Source organism: Ambystoma mexicanum, unplaced genomic scaffold, assembly GCF_040938575.1.
Source record: "Ambystoma mexicanum isolate Mex_15411 unplaced genomic scaffold, UKY_AmexF1_1 Mex_scaf1, whole genome shotgun sequence".
Taxonomy (NCBI): domain Eukaryota; kingdom Metazoa; phylum Chordata; class Amphibia; order Caudata; family Ambystomatidae; genus Ambystoma; species Ambystoma mexicanum.
The window spans coordinates 1,808,384-1,827,253 of NW_027182324.1; the positions used below are offsets into that span (position 1 = coordinate 1,808,384).

At 41.0% G+C, this 18,870-nt stretch overlaps 18 non-coding genes across 18 annotated transcripts; all 18 read right to left on the reverse strand.

Annotated features, from left to right (window-relative positions):
- Window positions 1–90: 90 nt before the first annotated feature.
- Window positions 91–163, reverse strand: TRNAK-UUU (transfer RNA lysine (anticodon UUU)). Its single transcript has one exon. It is a non-coding gene; the product is annotated as a tRNA-Lys (tRNA).
- A 768-nt stretch (window positions 164–931) lies between these two features.
- On the reverse strand, window positions 932–1,004 carry TRNAK-UUU (transfer RNA lysine (anticodon UUU)). Its single transcript has one exon. It is a non-coding gene; the product is annotated as a tRNA-Lys (tRNA).
- A 768-nt stretch (window positions 1,005–1,772) lies between these two features.
- On the reverse strand, window positions 1,773–1,845 carry TRNAK-UUU (transfer RNA lysine (anticodon UUU)). Its single transcript has one exon. It is a non-coding gene; the product is annotated as a tRNA-Lys (tRNA).
- Window positions 1,846–3,452: 1,607 nt separating this feature from the next.
- TRNAK-UUU (transfer RNA lysine (anticodon UUU)) lies at window positions 3,453–3,525 on the reverse strand. The gene has a single exon. It is a non-coding gene; the product is annotated as a tRNA-Lys (tRNA).
- A 767-nt stretch (window positions 3,526–4,292) lies between these two features.
- On the reverse strand, window positions 4,293–4,365 carry TRNAK-UUU (transfer RNA lysine (anticodon UUU)). Its single transcript has one exon. It is a non-coding gene; the product is annotated as a tRNA-Lys (tRNA).
- A 767-nt stretch (window positions 4,366–5,132) lies between these two features.
- TRNAK-UUU (transfer RNA lysine (anticodon UUU)) lies at window positions 5,133–5,205 on the reverse strand. Its single transcript has one exon. It is a non-coding gene; the product is annotated as a tRNA-Lys (tRNA).
- Window positions 5,206–6,812: 1,607 nt separating this feature from the next.
- On the reverse strand, window positions 6,813–6,885 carry TRNAK-UUU (transfer RNA lysine (anticodon UUU)). Its single transcript has one exon. It is a non-coding gene; the product is annotated as a tRNA-Lys (tRNA).
- Window positions 6,886–7,652: 767 nt separating this feature from the next.
- Window positions 7,653–7,725, reverse strand: TRNAK-UUU (transfer RNA lysine (anticodon UUU)). Its single transcript has one exon. It is a non-coding gene; the product is annotated as a tRNA-Lys (tRNA).
- A 767-nt stretch (window positions 7,726–8,492) lies between these two features.
- On the reverse strand, window positions 8,493–8,565 carry TRNAK-UUU (transfer RNA lysine (anticodon UUU)). The gene has a single exon. It is a non-coding gene; the product is annotated as a tRNA-Lys (tRNA).
- A 1,610-nt stretch (window positions 8,566–10,175) lies between these two features.
- On the reverse strand, window positions 10,176–10,248 carry TRNAK-UUU (transfer RNA lysine (anticodon UUU)). The gene has a single exon. It is a non-coding gene; the product is annotated as a tRNA-Lys (tRNA).
- Window positions 10,249–11,016: 768 nt separating this feature from the next.
- On the reverse strand, window positions 11,017–11,089 carry TRNAK-UUU (transfer RNA lysine (anticodon UUU)). The gene has a single exon. It is a non-coding gene; the product is annotated as a tRNA-Lys (tRNA).
- A 769-nt stretch (window positions 11,090–11,858) lies between these two features.
- TRNAK-UUU (transfer RNA lysine (anticodon UUU)) lies at window positions 11,859–11,931 on the reverse strand. Its single transcript has one exon. It is a non-coding gene; the product is annotated as a tRNA-Lys (tRNA).
- A 1,610-nt stretch (window positions 11,932–13,541) lies between these two features.
- TRNAK-UUU (transfer RNA lysine (anticodon UUU)) lies at window positions 13,542–13,614 on the reverse strand. The gene has a single exon. It is a non-coding gene; the product is annotated as a tRNA-Lys (tRNA).
- Window positions 13,615–14,382: 768 nt separating this feature from the next.
- On the reverse strand, window positions 14,383–14,455 carry TRNAK-UUU (transfer RNA lysine (anticodon UUU)). The gene has a single exon. It is a non-coding gene; the product is annotated as a tRNA-Lys (tRNA).
- Window positions 14,456–15,223: 768 nt separating this feature from the next.
- Window positions 15,224–15,296, reverse strand: TRNAK-UUU (transfer RNA lysine (anticodon UUU)). The gene has a single exon. It is a non-coding gene; the product is annotated as a tRNA-Lys (tRNA).
- A 1,607-nt stretch (window positions 15,297–16,903) lies between these two features.
- TRNAK-UUU (transfer RNA lysine (anticodon UUU)) lies at window positions 16,904–16,976 on the reverse strand. Its single transcript has one exon. It is a non-coding gene; the product is annotated as a tRNA-Lys (tRNA).
- Window positions 16,977–17,742: 766 nt separating this feature from the next.
- Window positions 17,743–17,815, reverse strand: TRNAK-UUU (transfer RNA lysine (anticodon UUU)). Its single transcript has one exon. It is a non-coding gene; the product is annotated as a tRNA-Lys (tRNA).
- A 768-nt stretch (window positions 17,816–18,583) lies between these two features.
- On the reverse strand, window positions 18,584–18,656 carry TRNAK-UUU (transfer RNA lysine (anticodon UUU)). Its single transcript has one exon. It is a non-coding gene; the product is annotated as a tRNA-Lys (tRNA).
- Window positions 18,657–18,870: the final 214 nt, after the last annotated feature.

The following is an 18,870-nucleotide window of genomic DNA, read 5'->3' on the forward strand; positions in this document are numbered from 1 at the left end:
GCCCAAGGTTGCGATGCCATCAGAAATAGCACATATTAGAATGAGCAATTCATATTTCCTGCTTAATTTTTTGTAAAAGAAGCAAAGATACGCCTGAACAGGGACTTGAACCCTGGACCCTCAGATTAAAAGTCTGATGCTCTACCGACTGAGCTATCCAGGCACAAGGATCACTGCCCATTTGAAACTTGATTTTCACTCTACAGCACCTCCATACATGGCTACCTCACTGGTCAATAAAGGAAATGAATTACTAGTGCATTACACACATTTTGACACTGGAGACATAACTTTTTTCAGTCATTCCGTATCCAGATATAGAGATTTGCAGCATCTAGGACTTTAATGTTCACCCACTTACGGATTTGAATGTTTTGCCACATTCATGAGTGCAAACTTGCTCCCCAGTAAAGACGAACATGTGCTCCTCAATGCACACACTGGGCAATGCAGTCCACTCTAAATCGACGATTAATGACATGCTCGTTTTGTGCAATGGAGTTTCAGTCAATTGGAAAACATTTTGAAAAGTTATATTGCAACAGAAGCCCAGCGTTAAAAAAGTGGATTTCACTTCTAAATGATTACATGAGGAAGGAAAGGAGACCAGATGCAAAAAAGGTGCTGTGGCTTAGTTGGTTAAAGCGCCTGTCTAGTAAACAGGAGATCCTGAGTTCGAATCTCAGCAGCGCCTGTCTGCTTTTTTTTCGACCAATCTGTCTCCCCAATATTAAAACTTTGTACAAAGATTGTTATTTCATGCTATTTAGAAGCACAGTCAGGCTTGAAATGTTGGCAAAGCATCCAAGAATTCTGGACTCCACTACCTTAGAGTCATATTGCCCAAGGTTGCGATGCCATCAGAAATAGCACATATTAGAATGAGCAATTCATATTTCCTGCTTAATTTTTTGTAAAAGAAGCAAAGGTACGCCTGAACAGGGACTTGAACCCTGGACCCTCAGATTAAAAGTCTGATGCTCTACCGACTGAGCTATCCAGGCACAAGGATCACTGCCCATTTGAAACTTGATTTTCACTCTACAGCACCTCCATACATGGCTACCTCACTGGTCAATAAAGGAAATGAATTACTAGTGCATTACACACATTTTGACACTGGAGACATAACTTTTTTCAGTCATTCCGTATCCAGATATAGAGATTTGCAGCATCTAGGACTTTAATGTTCACCCACTAACGGATTTGAATGTTTTGCCACATTCATGAGTGCAAACTTGCTCCCCAGTAAAGACGAACATGTGCTCCTCAATGCACACACTGGGCAATGTAGTCCACTCTAAATCGACGATTAATGACATGCTCGTTTTGTGCAATGGAGTTTCAGTCAATTGGAAAACATTTTGAAAAGTTATATTGCAACAGAAGCCCAGCCTTAAAAAAGTGGATTTCACTTCTGATTGATTACATGAGGAAGGAAAGGAGACCAGATGCAAAAAAGGTGCTGTGGCTTAGTTGGTTAAAGCGCCTGTCTAGTAAACAGGAGATCCTGAGTTCGAATCTCAGCAGCGCCTGTCTGCTTTTTTTTCGACCAATCTGTCTCCCCAATATTAAAACTTTGTACAAAGACTGCTATTTCATGCTATTTAGAAGCACAGTCAGGCTTGAAATGTTGGCAAAGCATCCAAGAACTCTGGACTCCACTACCTTAGAGTCATATTGCCCAAGGTTGCGATGCCATCAGAAACAGCACATATTAGAATGAGCAATTCATATTTCCTGCTTAATTTTTTGTAAAAGAAGCAAAGGTACGCCTGAACAGGGACTTGAACCCTGGACCCTCAGATTAAAAGTCTGATGCTCTACCGACTGAGCTATCCAGGCACAGGGATCACTGCCCATTTGAAACTTGATTTTCACTCTACAGCACCTCCATACATGGCTACCTCACTGGTCAATAAAGGAAATGAATTACTAGTGCATTACACACATTTTGACACTGGAGACATAACTTTTTTCAGTCATTCCGTATCCAGATATAGAGATTTGCAGCATCTAGGACTTTAATGTTCACCCACTTACGGATTTGAATGTTTTGCCACATTCATGAGTGCAAACTTGCTCCCCAGTAAAGACGAACATGTGCTCCTCAATGCACACACTGGGCAATGCAGTCCACTCTAAATCGACGATTAATGACATGCTCGTTTTGTGCAATGGAGTTTCAGTCAATTGGAAAACATTTTGAAAAGTTATATTGCAACAGAAGCCCAGCCTTAAAAAAGTGGATTTCACTTCTAAATGATTACATGAGGAAGGAAAGGAGACCAGATGCAAAAAAGGTGCTGTGGCTTAGTTGGTTAAAGCGCCTGTCTAGTAAACAGGAGATCCTGAGTTTGAATCTCAGCAGCGCCTGTCTGCTTTTTTTTCGACCAATCTGTCTCCCCAATATTAAAACTTTGTACAAAGATTGCTGTTTCATGCTATTTAGAAGCACAGTCAGGCTTGAAATGTTGGCAAAGCATCCAAGAACTCTGGACTCCACTACCTTAGAGTCATATTGCCCAAGGTTGCGATGCCATCAGAAATAGCACATATTAGAATGAGCAATTCATATTTCCTGCTTAATTTTTTGGAAAAGAAGCAAAGGTACGCCTGAACAGGGACTTGAACCCTGGACCCTCAGATTAAAAGTCTGATGCCCTACCTACTGAGCTATCCAGGCAGATGGATCACTGCCATTTGAAACTTGATTTTCACTCTACAGCACCTCCATACATGGCTACCTCACTGGTCAATAAAGGAAATGAATTACTAGTGCATTACACACATTTTGACACTGGAGACATAACTTTTTTCAGTCATTCCGTATCCAGATATAGAGATTTGCAGCATCTAGGACTTTAATGTTCACCCACTTACGGATTTGAATGTTTTGCCACATTAATGAGTGCAAACTTGCTCCCCAGTAAAGACGAACATGTGCTCCTCAATGCACACACTGGGCAATGCAGTCCACTCTAAATCGACGATTAATGACATGCTCGTTTTGTGCAATGGAGTTTCAGTCAATTGGAAAACATTTTGAAAAGTTATATTGCAACAGAAGTCCAGCCTTAAAAAAGTGGATTTCACTTCTAAATGATTACAGGAGGAAGGAAAGGAGACCAGATGCAAAAAAGGTGCTGTGGCTTAGTTGGTTAAAGCACCTGTCTAGTAAACAGGAGATCCTGAGTTCGAATCTCAGCAGCGCCTGTCTGCTTTTTTTCGACCAATCTGTCTCCCCAATATTAAAACTTTGTACAAAGATTGCTATTTCATGCTATTTAGAAGCACAGTCAGGCTTGATATGTTGGCAAAGCATCCAAGAACTCTGGACTCCACTACCTTAGAGTCATATTGCCCAAGGTTGCGATGCCATCAGAAATAGCACATATTAGAATGAGCAATTCATATTTCCTGCTTAATTTTTTGTAAAAGAAGCAAAGGTACGCCTGAACAGGGACTTGAACCCTGGACCCTCAGATTAAAAGTCTGATGCTCTACCGACTGAGCTATCCAGGCAGATGGATCACTGCCATTTGAAACTTGATTTTCACTCTACAGCACCTCCATACATGGCTACCTCACTGGTCAATAAAGGAAATGAATTACTAGTGCATTACACACATTTTGACACTGGAGACATAACTTTTTTCAGTCATTCCGTATCCAGATATAGAGATTTGCAGCATCTAGGACTTTAATGTTCACCCACTTACGGATTTGAATGTTTTGCCACATTCATGAGTGCAAACTTACTCCCCAGTAAAGACGAACATGTGCTCCTCAATGCACACACTGGGCAATGCAGTCCACTCTAAATCGACGATTAATGACATGCTCGTTTTGTGCAATGGAGTTTCAGTCAATTGGAAAACATTTTGAAAAGTTATATTGCAACAGAAGCCCAGCCTTAAAAAAGTGGATTTCACTTCTAAATGATTACATGAGGAAGGAAAGGAGACCAGATGCAAAAAAGGTGCTGTGGCTTAGTTGGTTAAAGCGCCTGTCTAGTAAACAGGAGATCCTGAGTTCGAATCTCAGCAGCGCCTGTCTGCTTTTTTTTCGACCAATCTGTCTCCCCAATATTAAAACTTTGTACAAAGATTGCTATTTCATGCTATTTAGAAGCACAGTCAGGCTTGAAATGTTGGCAAAGCATCCAAGAACTCTGGACTCCACTACCTTAGAATCATATTGCCCAAGGTTGCGATGCCATCAGAAATAGCACATATTAGAATGAGCAATTCATATTTCCTGCTTAATTTTTTGTAAAAGAAGCAAAGGTACGCCTGAACAGGGACTTGAACCCTGGACCCTCAGATTAAAAGTCTGATGCTCTACCGACTGAGCTATCCAGGCACAGGGATCACTGCCCATTTGAAACTTGATTTTCACTCTACAGCACCTCCATACATGGCTACCTCACTGGTCAATAAAGGAAATGAATTACTAGTGCATTACACACATTTTGACACTGGAGACATAACTTTTTTCAGTCATTCCGTATCCAGATATAGAGATTTGCAGCATCTAGGACTTTAATGTTCACCCACTTACGGATTTGAATGTTTTGCCACATTAATGAGTGCAAACTTGCTCCCCAGTAAAGACGAACATGTGCTCCTCAATGCACACACTGGGCAATGCAGTCCACTCTAAATCGACGATTAATGACATGCTCGTTTTGTGCAATGGAGTTTCAGTCAATTGGAAAACATTTTGAAAAGTTATATTGCAACAGAAGCCCAGCCTTAAAAAAGTGGATTTCACTTCTAAATGATTACATGAGGAAGGAAAGGAGACCAGATGCAAAAAAGGTGCTGTGGCTTAGTTGGTTAAAGCGCCTGTCTAGTAAACAGGAGATCCTGAGTTCGAATCTCAGCAGCGCCTGTCTGCTTTTTTTCGACCAATCTGTCTCCCCAATATTAAAACTTTGTACAAAGATTGCTATTTCATGCTATTTAGAAGCACAGTCAGGCTTGATATGTTGGCAAAGCATCCAAGAACTCTGGACTCCACTACCTTAGAGTCATATTGCCCAAGGTTGCGATGCCATCAGAAATAGCACATATTAGAATGAGCAATTCATATTTCCTGCTTAATTTTTTGTAAAAGAAGCAAAGGTACGCCTGAACAGGGACTTGAACCCTGGACCCTCAGATTAAAAGTCTGATGCTCTACCAACTGAGCTATCCAGGCAGATGGATCACTGCCATTTGAAACTTGATTTTCACTCTACAGCACCTCCATACATGGCTACCTCACTGGTCAATAAAGGAAATGAATTACTAGTGCATTACACACATTTTGACACTGGAGACATAACTTTTTTCAGTCATTCCTTATCCAGATATAGAGATTTGCAGCATCTAGGACTTTAATGTTCACCCACTTACGGATTTGAATGTTTTGCCACATTCATGAGTGCAAACTTGCTCCCCAGTAAAGACGAACATGTGCTCCTCAATGCACACACTGGGCAATGCAGTCCACTCTAAATCGACGATTAATGACATGCTCGTTTTGTGCAATGGAGTTTCAGTCAATTGGAAAACATTTTGAAAAGTTATATTGCAACAGAAGCCCAGCCTTAAAAAAGTGGATTTCACTTCTAAATGATTACATGAGGAAGGAAAGGAGACCAGATGCAAAAAAGGTGCTGTGGCTTAGTTGGTTAAAGCGCCTGTCTAGTAAACAGGAGATCCTGAGTTCGAATCTCAGCAGCGCCTGTCTGCTTTTTTTCGACCAATCTGTCTCCCCAATATTAAAACTTTGTACAAAGATTGCTATTTCATGCTATTTAGATGCACAGTCAGGCTTGATATGTTGGCAAAGCATCCAAGAACTCTGGACTCCACTACCTTAGAGTCATATTGCCCAAGGTTGCGATGCCATCAGAAATAGCACATATTAGAATGAGCAATTCATATTTCCTGCTTAATTTTTTGTAAAAGAAGCAAAGGTAAGCCTGAACAGGGACTTGAACCCTGGACCCTCAGATTAAAAGTCTGATGCTCTACCGACTGAGCTATCCAGGCACAGGGATCACTGCCCATTTGAAACTTGATGTTCACTCTACAGCACCTCCATACATGGCTACCTCACTGGTCAATAAAGGAAATGAATTACTAGTGCATTACACACATTTTGACACTGGAGACATAACTTTTTTCAGTCATTCCGTATCCAGATATAGAGATTTGCAGCATCTAGGACTTTAATGTTCACCCACTTACGGATTTGAATGTTTTGCCACATTCATGAGTGCAAACTTGCTCCCCAGTAAAGACGAACGTGTGCTCCTCAATGCACACACTGGGCAATGCAGTCCACTCTAAATCGACGATTAATGACATGCTCGTTTTGTGCAATGGAGTTTCAGTCAATTGGAAAACATTTTGAAAAGTTATATTGCAACAGAAGCCCAGCCTTAAAAAAGTGGATTTCACTTCTAAATGATTACATGAGGAAGGAAAGGAGACCAGATGCAAAAAGGGTGCTGTGGCTTAGTTGGTTAAAGCGCCTGTCTAGTAAACAGGAGATCCTGAGTTTGAATCTCAGCAGCGCCTGTCTGCTTTTTTTTCGACCAATCTGTCTCCCCAATATTAAAACTTTGTACAAAGATTGCTATTTCATGCTATTCAGAAGCACAGTCAGGCTTGAAATGTTGGCAAAGCATCCAAGAACTCTGGACTCCACTACCTTAGAGTCATATTGCCCAAGGTTGCGATGCCATCAGAAACAGCACATATTAGAATGAGCAATTCATATTTCCTGCTTAATTTTTTGTAAAAGAAGCAAAGGTACGCCTGAACAGGGACTTGAACCCTGGACCCTCAGATTAAAAGTCTGATGCTCTACCGACTGAGCTATCCAGGCACAGGGATCACTGCCCATTTGAAACTTGATTTTCACTCTACAGCACCTCCATACATGGCTACCTCACTGGTCAATAAAGGAAATGAATTACTAGTGCATTACACACATTTTGACACTGGAGACATAACTTTTTTCAGTCATTCCGTATCCAGATATAGAGATTTGCAGCATCTAGGACTTTAATGTTCACCCACTTACGGATTTGAATGTTTTGCCACATTCATGAGTGCAAACTTGCTCCCCAGTAAAGACGAACATGTGCTCCTCAATGCACACACTGGGCAATGCAGTCCACTCTAAATCGACGATTAATGACATGCTCGTTTTGTGCAATGGAGTTTCAGTCAATTGGAAAACATTTTGAAAAGTTATATTGCAACAGAAGCCCAGCCTTAAAAAAGTGGATTTCACTTCTAAATGATTACATGAGGAAGGAAAGGAGACCAGATGCAAAAAAGGTGCTGTGGCTTAGTTGGTTAAAGCGCCTGTCTAGTAAACAGGAGATCCTGAGTTCGAATCTCAGCAGCGCCTGTCTGCTTTTTTTCGACCAATCTGTCTCCCCAATATTAAAACTTTGTACAAAGATTGCTATTTCATGCTATTTAGAAGCACAGTCAGGCTTGATATGTTGGCAAAGCATCCAAGAACTCTGGACTCCACTACCTTAGAGTCATATTGCCCAAGGTTGCGATGCCATCAGAAATAGCACATATTAGAATGAGCAATTCATATTTCCTGCTTAATTTTTTGTAAAAGAAGCAAAGGTACGCCTGAACAGGGACTTGAACCCTGGACCCTCAGATTAAAAGTCTGATGCTCTACCAACTGAGCTATCCAGGCAGATGGATCACTGCCATTTGAAACTTGATTTTCACTCTACAGCACCTCCATACATGGCTACCTCACTGGTCAATAAAGGAAATGAATTACTAGTGCATTACACACATTTTGACACTGGAGACATAACTTTTTTCAGTCATTCCTTATCCAGATATAGAGATTTGCAGCATCTAGGACTTTATTGTTCACCCACTTACGGATTTGAATGTTTTGCCACATTCATGAGTGCAAACTTGCTCCCCAGTAAAGACGAACATGTGCTCCTCAATGCACACACTGGGCAATGCAGTCCACTCTAAATCGACGATTAATGACATGCTCGTTTTGTGCAATGGAGTTTCAGTCAATTGGAAAACATTTTGAAAAGTTATATTGCAACAGAAGCCCAGCCTTAAAAAAGTGGATTTCACTTCTAAATGATTACATGAGGAAGGAAAGGAGACCAGATGCAAAAAAGGTGCTGTGGCTTAGTTGGTTAAAGCGCCTGTCTAGTAAACAGGATATCCTGAGTTCGAATCTCAGCAGCGCCTGTCTGCTTTTTTTTCGACCAATCTGTCTCCCCAATATTAAAACTTTGTACAAAGATTGCTGTTTCATGCTATTTAGAAGCACAGTCAGGCTTGAAATGTTGGCAAAGCATCCAAGAACTCTGGACTCCACTACCTTAGAGTCATATTGCCCAAGGTTGCGATGCCATCAGAAATAGCACATATTAGAATGAGCAATTCATATTTCCTGCTTAATTTTTTGTAAAAGAAGCAAAGGTACGCCTGAACAGGGACTTGAACCCTGGACCCTCAGATTAAAAGTCTGATGCTCTACCGACTGAGCTATCCAGGCACAAGGATCACTGCCCATTTGAAACTTGATTTTCACTCTACAGCACCTCCATACAAGGCTACCTCACTGGTCAATAAAGGAAATGAATTACTAGTGCATTACACACATTTTGACACTGGAGACATAACTTTTTTCAGTCATTCCGTATCCAGATATAGAGATTTGCAGCATCTAGGACTTTAATGTTCACCCACTTACGGATTTGAATGTTTTGCCACATTCATGAGTGCAAACTTGCTCCCCAGTAAAGACGAACATGTGCTCCTCAATGCACACACTGGGCAATGCAGTCCACTCTAAATCGACGATTAATGACATGCTCGTTTTGTGCAATGGAGTTTCAGTCAATTGGAAAACATTTTGAAAAGTTATATTGCAACAGAAGCCCAGCCTTAAAAAAGTGGATTTCACTTCTGATTGATTACATGAGGAAGGAAAGGAGACCAGATGCAAAAAAGGTGCTGTGGCTTAGTTGGTTAAAGCGCCTGTCTAGTAAACAGGAGATCCTGAGTTCGAATCTCAGCAGCGCCTGTCTGCTTTTTTTTCGACCAATCTGTCTCCCCAATATTAAAACTTTGTACAAAGACTGCTATTTCATGCTATTTAGAAGCACAGTCAGGCTTGAAATGTTGGCAAAGCATCCAAGAACTCTGGACTCCACTACCTTAGAGTCATATTGCCCAAGGTTGCGATGCCATCAGAAACAGCACATATTAGAATGAGCAATTCATATTTCCTGCTTCATTTTTTGTAAAAGAAGCAAAGGTACACCTGAACAGGGACTTGAACCCTGGACCCTCAGATTAAAAGTCTGATGCTCTACCGACTGAGCTATCCAGGCACAGGGATCACTGCCCATTTGAAACTTGATTTTCACTCTACAGCACCTCCATACATGGCTACCTCACTGGTCAATAAAGGAAATGAATTACTAGTGCATTACACACATTTTGACACTGGAGACATAACTTTTTTCAGTCATTCCGTATCCAGATATAGAGATTTGCAGCATCTAGGACTTTAATGTTCACCCACTTACGGATTTGAATGTTTTGGCACATTCATGAGTGAAAACTTGCTCCCCAGTAAAGGCGAACATGTGCTCCTCAATACACACACTGGGCAATGCAGTCCACTCTAAATCAACGATTAATGACATGCTCGTTTTGTGCAATGGAGTTTCAGTCAATTGGAAAACATTTTGTAAAGTTATATTGCAACAGAAGCCCAGCCTTAAAAAAAGTGGATTTCACTTCTAAATGATTACATGAGGAAGGAAAGGAGATCAGATGCAAAAGAGGTGCTGTGGCTTAGTTGGTTAAAGGGCCTGTCTAGTAAACAGGAGATCCTGAGTTCGAATCTCAGCAGCGCCTGTCTGCTTTTTTTTCGACCAATCTGTCTCCCCAATATTAAAACTTTGTACAAAGATTGTTATTTCATGCTATTTAGAAGCACAGTCAGGCTTGAAATGTTGGCAAAGCATCCAAGAACTCTGGACTCCACTACCTTAGAGTCATATTGCCCAAGGTTGCGATGCCATCAGAAATAGCACATATTAGAATGAGCAATTCATATTTCCTGCTTAATTTTTTGTAAAAGAAGCAAAGATACGCCTGAACAGGGACTTGAACCCTGGACCCTCAGATTAAAAGTCTGATGCTCTACCGACTGAGCTATCCAGGCACAAGGATCACTGCCCATTTGAAACTTGATTTTCACTCTACAGCACCTCCATACATGGCTACCTCACTGGTCAATAAAGGAAATGAATTACTAGTGCATTACACACATTTTGACACTGGAGACATAACTTTTTTCAGTCATTCCGTATCCAGATATAGAGATTTGCAGCATCTAGGACTTTAATGTTCACCCACTTACGGATTTGAATGTTTTGCCACATTCATGAGTGCAAACTTGCTCCCCAGTAAAGACGAACATGTGCTCCTCAATGCACACACTGGGCAATGCAGTCCACTCTAAATCGACGATTAATGACATGCTCGTTTTGTGCAATGAAGTTTCAGTCAATTGGAAAACATTTTGAAAAGTTATATTGCAACAGAAGCCCAGCGTTAAAAAAGTGGATTTCACTTCTAAATGATTACATGAGGAAGGAAAGGAGACCAGATGCAAAAAAGGTGCTGTGGCTTAGTTGGTTAAAGCGCCTGTCTAGTAAACAGGAGATCCTGAGTTCGAATCTCAGCAGCGCCTGTCTGCTTTTTTTTCGACCAATCTGTCTCCCCAATATTAAAACTTTGTACAAAGATTGTTATTTCATGCTATTTAGAAGCACAGTCAGGCTTGAAATGTTGGCAAAGCATCCAAGAATTCTGGACTCCACTACCTTAGAGTCATATTGCCCAAGGTTGCGATGCCATCAGAAATAGCACATATTAGAATGAGCAATTCATATTTCCTGCTTAATTTTTTGTAAAAGAAGCAAAGGTACGCCTGAACAGGGACTTGAACCCTGGACCCTCAGATTAAAAGTCTGATGCTCTACCGACTGAGCTATCCAGGCACAAGGATCACTGCCCATTTGAAACTTGATTTTCACTCTACAGCACCTCCATACATGGCTACCTCACTGGTCAATAAAGGAAATGAATTACTAGTGCATTACACACATTTTGACACTGGAGACATAACTTTTTTCAGTCATTCCTTATCCAGATATAGAGATTTGCAGCATCTAGGACTTTAATGTTCACCCACTTACGGATTTGAATGTTTTGCCACATTCATGAGTGCAAACTTGCTCCCCAGTAAAGACGAACATGTGCTCCTCAATGCACACACTGGGCAATGCAGTCCACTCTAAATCGACGATTAATGACATGCTCGTTTTGTGCAATGGAGTTTCAGTCAATTGGAAAACATTTTGTAAAGTTATATTGCAACAGAAGCCCAGCCTTAAAAAAAGTGGATTTCACTTCTAAATGATTACATGAGGAAGGACAGGAGATCAGATGCAAAAGAGGTGCTGTGGCTTAGTTGGTTAAAGCGCCTGTCTAGTAAACAGGAGATCCTGAGTTCGAATCTCAGCAGCGCCTGTCTGCTTTTTTTTCGACCAATCTGTCTCCCCAATATTAAAACTTTGTACAAAGATTGTTATTTCATGCTATTTAGATGCACAGTCAGGCTTGAAACGTTGGCAAAGCATCCAAGAATTCTGGACTCCACTACCTTAGAGTCATATTGCCCAAGGTTGCGATGCCATCAGAAATAGCACATATTAGAATGAGCAATTCATATTTCCTGCTAAATTTTTTGTAAAAGAAGCAAAGATACGCCTGAACAGGGACTTGAACCCTGGACCCTCAGATTAAAAGTCTGATGCTCTACCGACTGAGCTATCCAGGCACAGGGATCACTGCCCATTTGAAACTTGATTTTCACTCTACAGCACCTCCATACATGGCTACCTCACTGGTCAATAAAGGAAATGAATTACTAGTGCATTACACACATTTTGACACTGGAGACATAACTTTTTTCAGTCATTCCGTATCCAGATATAGAGATTTGCAGCATCTAGGACTTTAATGTTCACCCACTTACGGATTTGAATGTTTTGCCACATTAATGAGTGCAAACTTGCTCCCCAGTAAAGACGAACATGTGCTCCTCAATGCACACACTGGGCAATGCAGTCCACTCTAAATCGACGATTAATGACATGCTCGTTTTGTGCAATGGAGTTTCAGTCAATTGGAAAACATTTTGAAAAGTTATATTGCAACAGAAGCCCAGCCTTAAAAAAGTGGATTTCACTTCTGATTGATTACATGAGGAAGGAAAGGAGACCAGATGCAAAAAAGGTGCTGTGGCTTAGTTGGTTAAAGCGCCTGTCTAGTAAACAGGAGATCCTGAGTTCGAATCTCAGCAGCGCCTGTCTGCTTTTTTTTCGACCAATCTGTCTCCCCAATATTAAAACTTTGTACACAGACTGCTATTTCATGCTATTTAGAAGCACAGTCAGGCTTGAAATGTTGGCAAAGCATCCAAGAACTCTGGACTCCACTACCTTAGAGTCATATTGCCCAAGGTTGCGATGCCATCAGAAACAGCACATATTAGAATGAGCAATTCATATTTCCTGCTTCATTTTTTGTAAAAGAAGCAAAGGTACACCTGAACAGGGACTTGAACCCTGGACCCTCAGATTAAAAGTCTGATGCTCTACCGACTGAGCTATCCAGGCACAGGGATCACTGCCCATTTGAAACTTGATTTTCACTCTACAGCACCTCCATACATGGCTACCTCACTGGTCAATAAAGGAAATGAATTACTAGTGCATTACACACATTTTGACACTGGAGACATAACTTTTTTCAGTCATTCCGTATCCAGATATAGAGATTTGCAGCATCTAGGACTTTAATGTTCACCCACTTACGGATTTGAATGTTTTGGCACATTCATGAGTGAAAACTTGCTCCCCAGTAAAGGCGAACATGTGCTCCTCAATACACACACTGGGCAATGCAGTCCACTCTAAATCAACGATTAATGACATGCTCGTTTTGTGCAATGGAGTTTCAGTCAATTGGAAAACATTTTGTAAAGTTATATTGCAACAGAAGCCCAGCCTTAAAAAAAGTGGATTTCACTTCTAAATGATTACATGAGGAAGGAAAGGAGATCAGATGCAAAAGAGGTGCTGTGGCTTAGTTGGTTAAAGCGCCTGTCTAGTAAACAGGAGATCCTGAGTTCAAATCTCAGCAGCGCCTGTCTGCTTTTTTTTCGACCAATCTGTCTCCCCAATATTAAAACTTTGTACAAAGATTGTTATTTCATGCTATTTAGAAGCACAGTCAGGCTTGAAATGTTGGCAAAGCATCCAAGAACTCTGGACTCCACTACCTTAGAGTCATATTGCCCAAGGTTGCGATGCCATCAGAAATAGCACATATTAGAATGAGCAATTCATATTTCCTGCTTAATTTTTTGTAAAAGAAGCAAAGATACGCCTGAACAGGGACTTGAACCCTGGACCCTCAGATTAAAAGTCTGATGCTCTACCGACTGAGCTATCCAGGCACAAGGATCACTGCCCATTTGAAACTTGATTTTCACTCTACAGCACCTCCATACATGGCTACCTCACTGGTCAATAAAGGAAATGAATTACTAGTGCATTACACACATTTTGACACTGGAGACATAACTTTTTTCAGTCATTCCGTATCCAGATATAGAGATTTGCAGCATCTAGGACTTTAATGTTCACCCACTTACGGATTTGAATGTTTTGCCACATTCATGAGTGCAAACTTGCTCCCCAGTAAAGACGAACATGTGCTCCTCAATGCACACACTGGGCAATGCAGTCCACTCTAAATCGACGATTAATGACATGCTCGTTTTGTGCAATGGAGTTTCAGTCAATTGGAAAACATTTTGAAAAGTTATATTGCAACAGAAGCCCAGCGTTAAAAAAGTGGATTTCACTTCTAAATGATTACATGAGGAAGGAAAGGAGACCAGATGCAAAAAAGGTGCTGTGGCTTAGTTGGTTAAAGCGCCTGTCTAGTAAACAGGAGATCCTGAGTTCGAATCTCAGCAGCGCCTGTCTGCTTTTTTTTCGACCAATCTGTCTCCCCAATATTAAAACTTTGTACAAAGATTGTTATTTCATGCTATTTAGAAGCACAGTCAGGCTTGAAATGTTGGCAAAGCATCCAAGAATTCTGGACTCCACTACCTTAGAGTCATATTGCCCAAGGTTGCGATGCCATCAGAAATAGCACATATTAGAATGAGCAATTCATATTTCCTGCTTAATTTTTTGTAAAAGAAGCAAAGGTACGCCTGAACAGGGACTTGAACCCTGGACCCTCAGATTAAAAGTCTGATGCTCTACCGACTGAGCTATCCAGGCACAAGGATCACTGCCCATTTGAAACTTGATTTTCACTCTACAGCACCTCCATACATGGCTACCTCACTGGTCAATAAAGGAAATGAATTACTAGTGCATTACACACATTTTGACACTGGAGACATAACTTTTTTCAGTCATTCCGTATCCAGATATAGAGATTTGCAGCATCTAGGACTTTAATGTTCACCCACTAACGGATTTGAATGTTTTGCCACATTCATGAGTGCAAACTTGCTCCCCAGTAAAGACGAACATGTGCTCCTCAATGCACACACTGGGCAATGTAGTCCACTCTAAATCGACGATTAATGACATGCTCGTTTTGTGCAATGGAGTTTCAGTCAATTGGAAAACATTTTGAAAAGTTATATTGCAACAGAAGCCCAGCCTTAAAAAAGTGGATTTCACTTCTGATTGATTACATGAGGAAGGAAAGGAGACCAGATGCAAAAAAGGTGCTGTGGCTTAGTTGGTTAAAGCGCCTGTCTAGTAAACAGGAGATCCTGAGTTCGAATCTCAGCAGCGCCTGTCTGCTTTTTTTTCGACCAATCTGTCTCCCCAATATTAAAACTTTGTACAAAGACTGCTATTTCATGCTATTTAGAAGCACAGTCAGGCTTGAAATGTTGGCAAAGCATCCAAGAACTCTGGACTCCACTACCTTAGAGTCATATTGCCCAAGGTTGCGATGCCATCAGAAACAGCACATATTAGAATGAGCAATTCATATTTCCTGCTTCATTTTTTGTAAAAGAAGCAAAGGTACGCCTGAACAGGGACTTGAACCCTGGACCCTCAGATTAAAAGTCTGATGCTCTACCGACTGAGCTATCCAGGCACAGGGATCACTGCCCATTTGAAACTTGATTTTCACTCTACAGCACCTCCATACATGGCTACCTCACTGGTCAATAAAGGAAATGAATTACTAGTGCATTACACACATTTTGACACTGGAGACATAACTTTTTTCAGTCATTCCGTATCCAGATATAGAGATTTGCAGCATCTAGGACTTTAATGTTCACCCACTTACGGATTTGAATGTTTTGCCACATTCATGAGTGCAAACTTGCTCCCCAGTAAAGACGAACATGTGCTCCTCAATGCACACACTGGGCAATGCAGTCCACTCTAAATCGACGATTAATGACATGCTCGTTTTGTGCAATGGAGTTTCAGTCAATTGGAAAACATTTTGAAAAGTTATATTGCAACAGAAGCCCAGCCTTAAAAAAGTGGATTTCACTTCTAAATGATTACATGAGGAAGGAAAGGAGACCAGATGCAAAAAAGGTGCTGTGGCTTAGTTGGTTAAAGCGCCTGTCTAGTAAACAGGAGATCCTGAGTTTGAATCTCAGCAGCGCCTGTCTGCTTTTTTTTCGACCAATCTGTCTCCCCAATATTAAAACTTTGTACAAAGATTGCTGTTTCATGCTATTTAGAAGCACAGTCAGGCTTGAAATGTTGGCAAAGCATCCAAGAACTCTGGACTCCACTACCTTAGAGTCATATTGCCCAAGGTTGCGATGCCATCAGAAATAGCACATATTAGAATGAGCAATTCATATTTCCTGCTTAATTTTTTGGAAAAGAAGCAAAGGTACGCCTGAACAGGGACTTGAACCCTGGACCCTCAGATTAAAAGTCTGATGCCCTACCTACTGAGCTATCCAGGCAGATGGATCACTGCCATTTGAAACTTGATTTTCACTCTACAGCACCTCCATACATGGCTACCTCACTGGTCAATAAAGGAAATGAATTACTAGTGCATTACACACATTTTGACACTGGAGACATAACTTTTTTCAGTCATTCCGTATCCAGATATAGAGATTTGCAGCATCTAGGACTTTAATGTTCACCCACTTACGGATTTGAATGTTTTGCCACATTAATGAGTGCAAACTTGCTCCCCAGTAAAGACGAACATGTGCTCCTCAATGCACACACTGGGCAATGCAGTCCACTCTAAATCGACGATTAATGACATGCTCGTTTTGTGCAATGGAGTTTCAGTCAATTGGAAAACATTTTGAAAAGTTATATTGCAACAGAAGTCCAGCCTTAAAAAAGTGGATTTCACTTCTAAATGATTACAGGAGGAAGGAAAGGAGACCAGATGCAAAAAAGGTGCTGTGGCTTAGTTGGTTAAAGCACCTGTCTAGTAAACAGGAGATCCTGAGTTCGAATCTCAGCAGCGCCTGTCTGCTTTTTTTCGACCAATCTGTCTCCCCAATATTAAAACTTTGTACAAAGATTGCTATTTCATGCTATTTAGAAGCACAGTCAGGCTTGATATGTTGGCAAAGCATCCAAGAACTCTGGACTCCACTACCTTAGAGTCATATTGCCCAAGGTTGCGATGCCATCAGAAATAGCACATATTAGAATGAGCAATTCATATTTCCTGCTTAATTTTTTGTAAAAGAAGCAAAGGTACGCCTGAACAGGGACTTGAACCCTGGACCCTCAGATTAAAAGTCTGATGCTCTACCGACTGAGCTATCCAGGCAGATGGATCACTGCCATTTGAAACTTGATTTTCACTCTACAGCACCTCCATACATGGCTACCTCACTGGTCAATAAAGGAAATGAATTACTAGTGCATTACACACATTTTGACACTGGAGACATAACTTTTTTCAGTCATTCCGTATCCAGATATAGAGATTTGCAGCATCTAGGACTTTAATGTTCACCCACTTACGGATTTGAATGTTTTGCCACATTCATGAGTGCAAACTTACTCCCCAGTAAAGACGAACATGTGCTCCTCAATGCACACACTGGGCAATGCAGTCCACTCTAAATCGACGATTAATGACATGCTCGTTTTGTGCAATGGAGTTTCAGTCAATTGGAAAACATTTTGAAAAGTTATATTGCAACAGAAGTCCAGCCTTAAAAAAGTGGATTTCACTTCTAAATGATTACAGGAGGAAGGAAAGGAGACCAGATGCAAAAAAGGTGCTGTGGCTTAGTTGGTTAAAGCACCTGTCTAGTAAACAGGAGATCCTGAGTTCGAATCTCAGCAGCGCCTGTCTGCTTTTTTTCGACCAATCTGTCTCCCCAATATTAAAACTTTGTACAAAGATTGCTATTTCATGCTATTTAGAAGCACAGTCAGGCTTGATATGTTGGCAAAGCATCCAAGAACTCTGGACTCCACTACCTTAGAGTCATATTGCCCAAGGTTGCGATGCCATCAGAAATAGCACATATTAGAATGAGCAATTCATATTTCCTGCTTAATTTTTTGTAAAAGAAGCAAAGGTACGCCTGAACAGGGACTTGAACCCTGGACCCTCAGATTAAAAGTCTGATGCTCTACCGACTGAGCTATCCAGGCAGATGGATCACTGCCATTTGAAACTTGATTTTCACTCTACAGCACCTCCATACATGGCTACCTCACTGGTCAATAAAGGAAATGAATTACTAGTGCATTACACACATTTTGACACTGGAGACATAACTTTTTTCAGTCATTCCGTATCCAGATATAGAGATTTGCAGCATCTAGGACTTTAATGTTCACCCACTTACGGATTTGAATGTTTTGCCACATTCATGAGTGCAAACTTGCTCCCCAGTAAAGACGAACATGTGCTCCTCAATGCACACACTGGGCAATGCAGTCCACTCTAAATCGACGATTAATGACATGCTCGTTTTGTGCAATGGAGTTTCAGTCAATTGGAAAACATTTTGTAAAGTTATATTGCAACAGAAGCCCAGCCTTAAAAAAAGTGGATTTCACTTCTAAATGATTACATGAGGAAGGACAGGAGATCAGATGCAAAAGAGGTGCTGTGGCTTAGTTGGTTAAAGCGCCTGTCTAGTAAACAGGAGATCCTGAGTTCGAATCTCAGCAGCGCCTGTCTGCTTTTTTTTCGACCAATCTGTCTCCCCAATATTAAAACTTTGTACAAAGATTGTTATTTCATGCTATTTAGATGCACAGTCAGGCTTGAAACGTTGGCAAAGCATCCAAGAATTCTGGACTCCACTACCTTAGAGTCATATTGCCCAAGGTTGCGATGCCATCAGAAATAGCACATATTAGAATGAGCAATTCATATTTCCTGCTAAATTTTTTGTAAAAGAAGCAAAGATACGCCTGAACAGGGACTTGAACCCTGGACCCTCAGATTAAAAGTCTGATGCTCTACCGACTGAGCTATCCAGGCACAGGGATCACTGCCCATTTGAAACTTGATTTTCACTCTACAGCACCTCCATACATGGCTACCTCACTGGTCAATAAAGGAAATGAATTACTAGTGCATTACACACATTTTGACACTGGAGACATAACTTTTTTCAGTCATTCCGTATCCAGATATAGAGATTTGCAGCATCTAGGACTTTAATGTTCACCCACTTACGGATTTGAATGTTTTG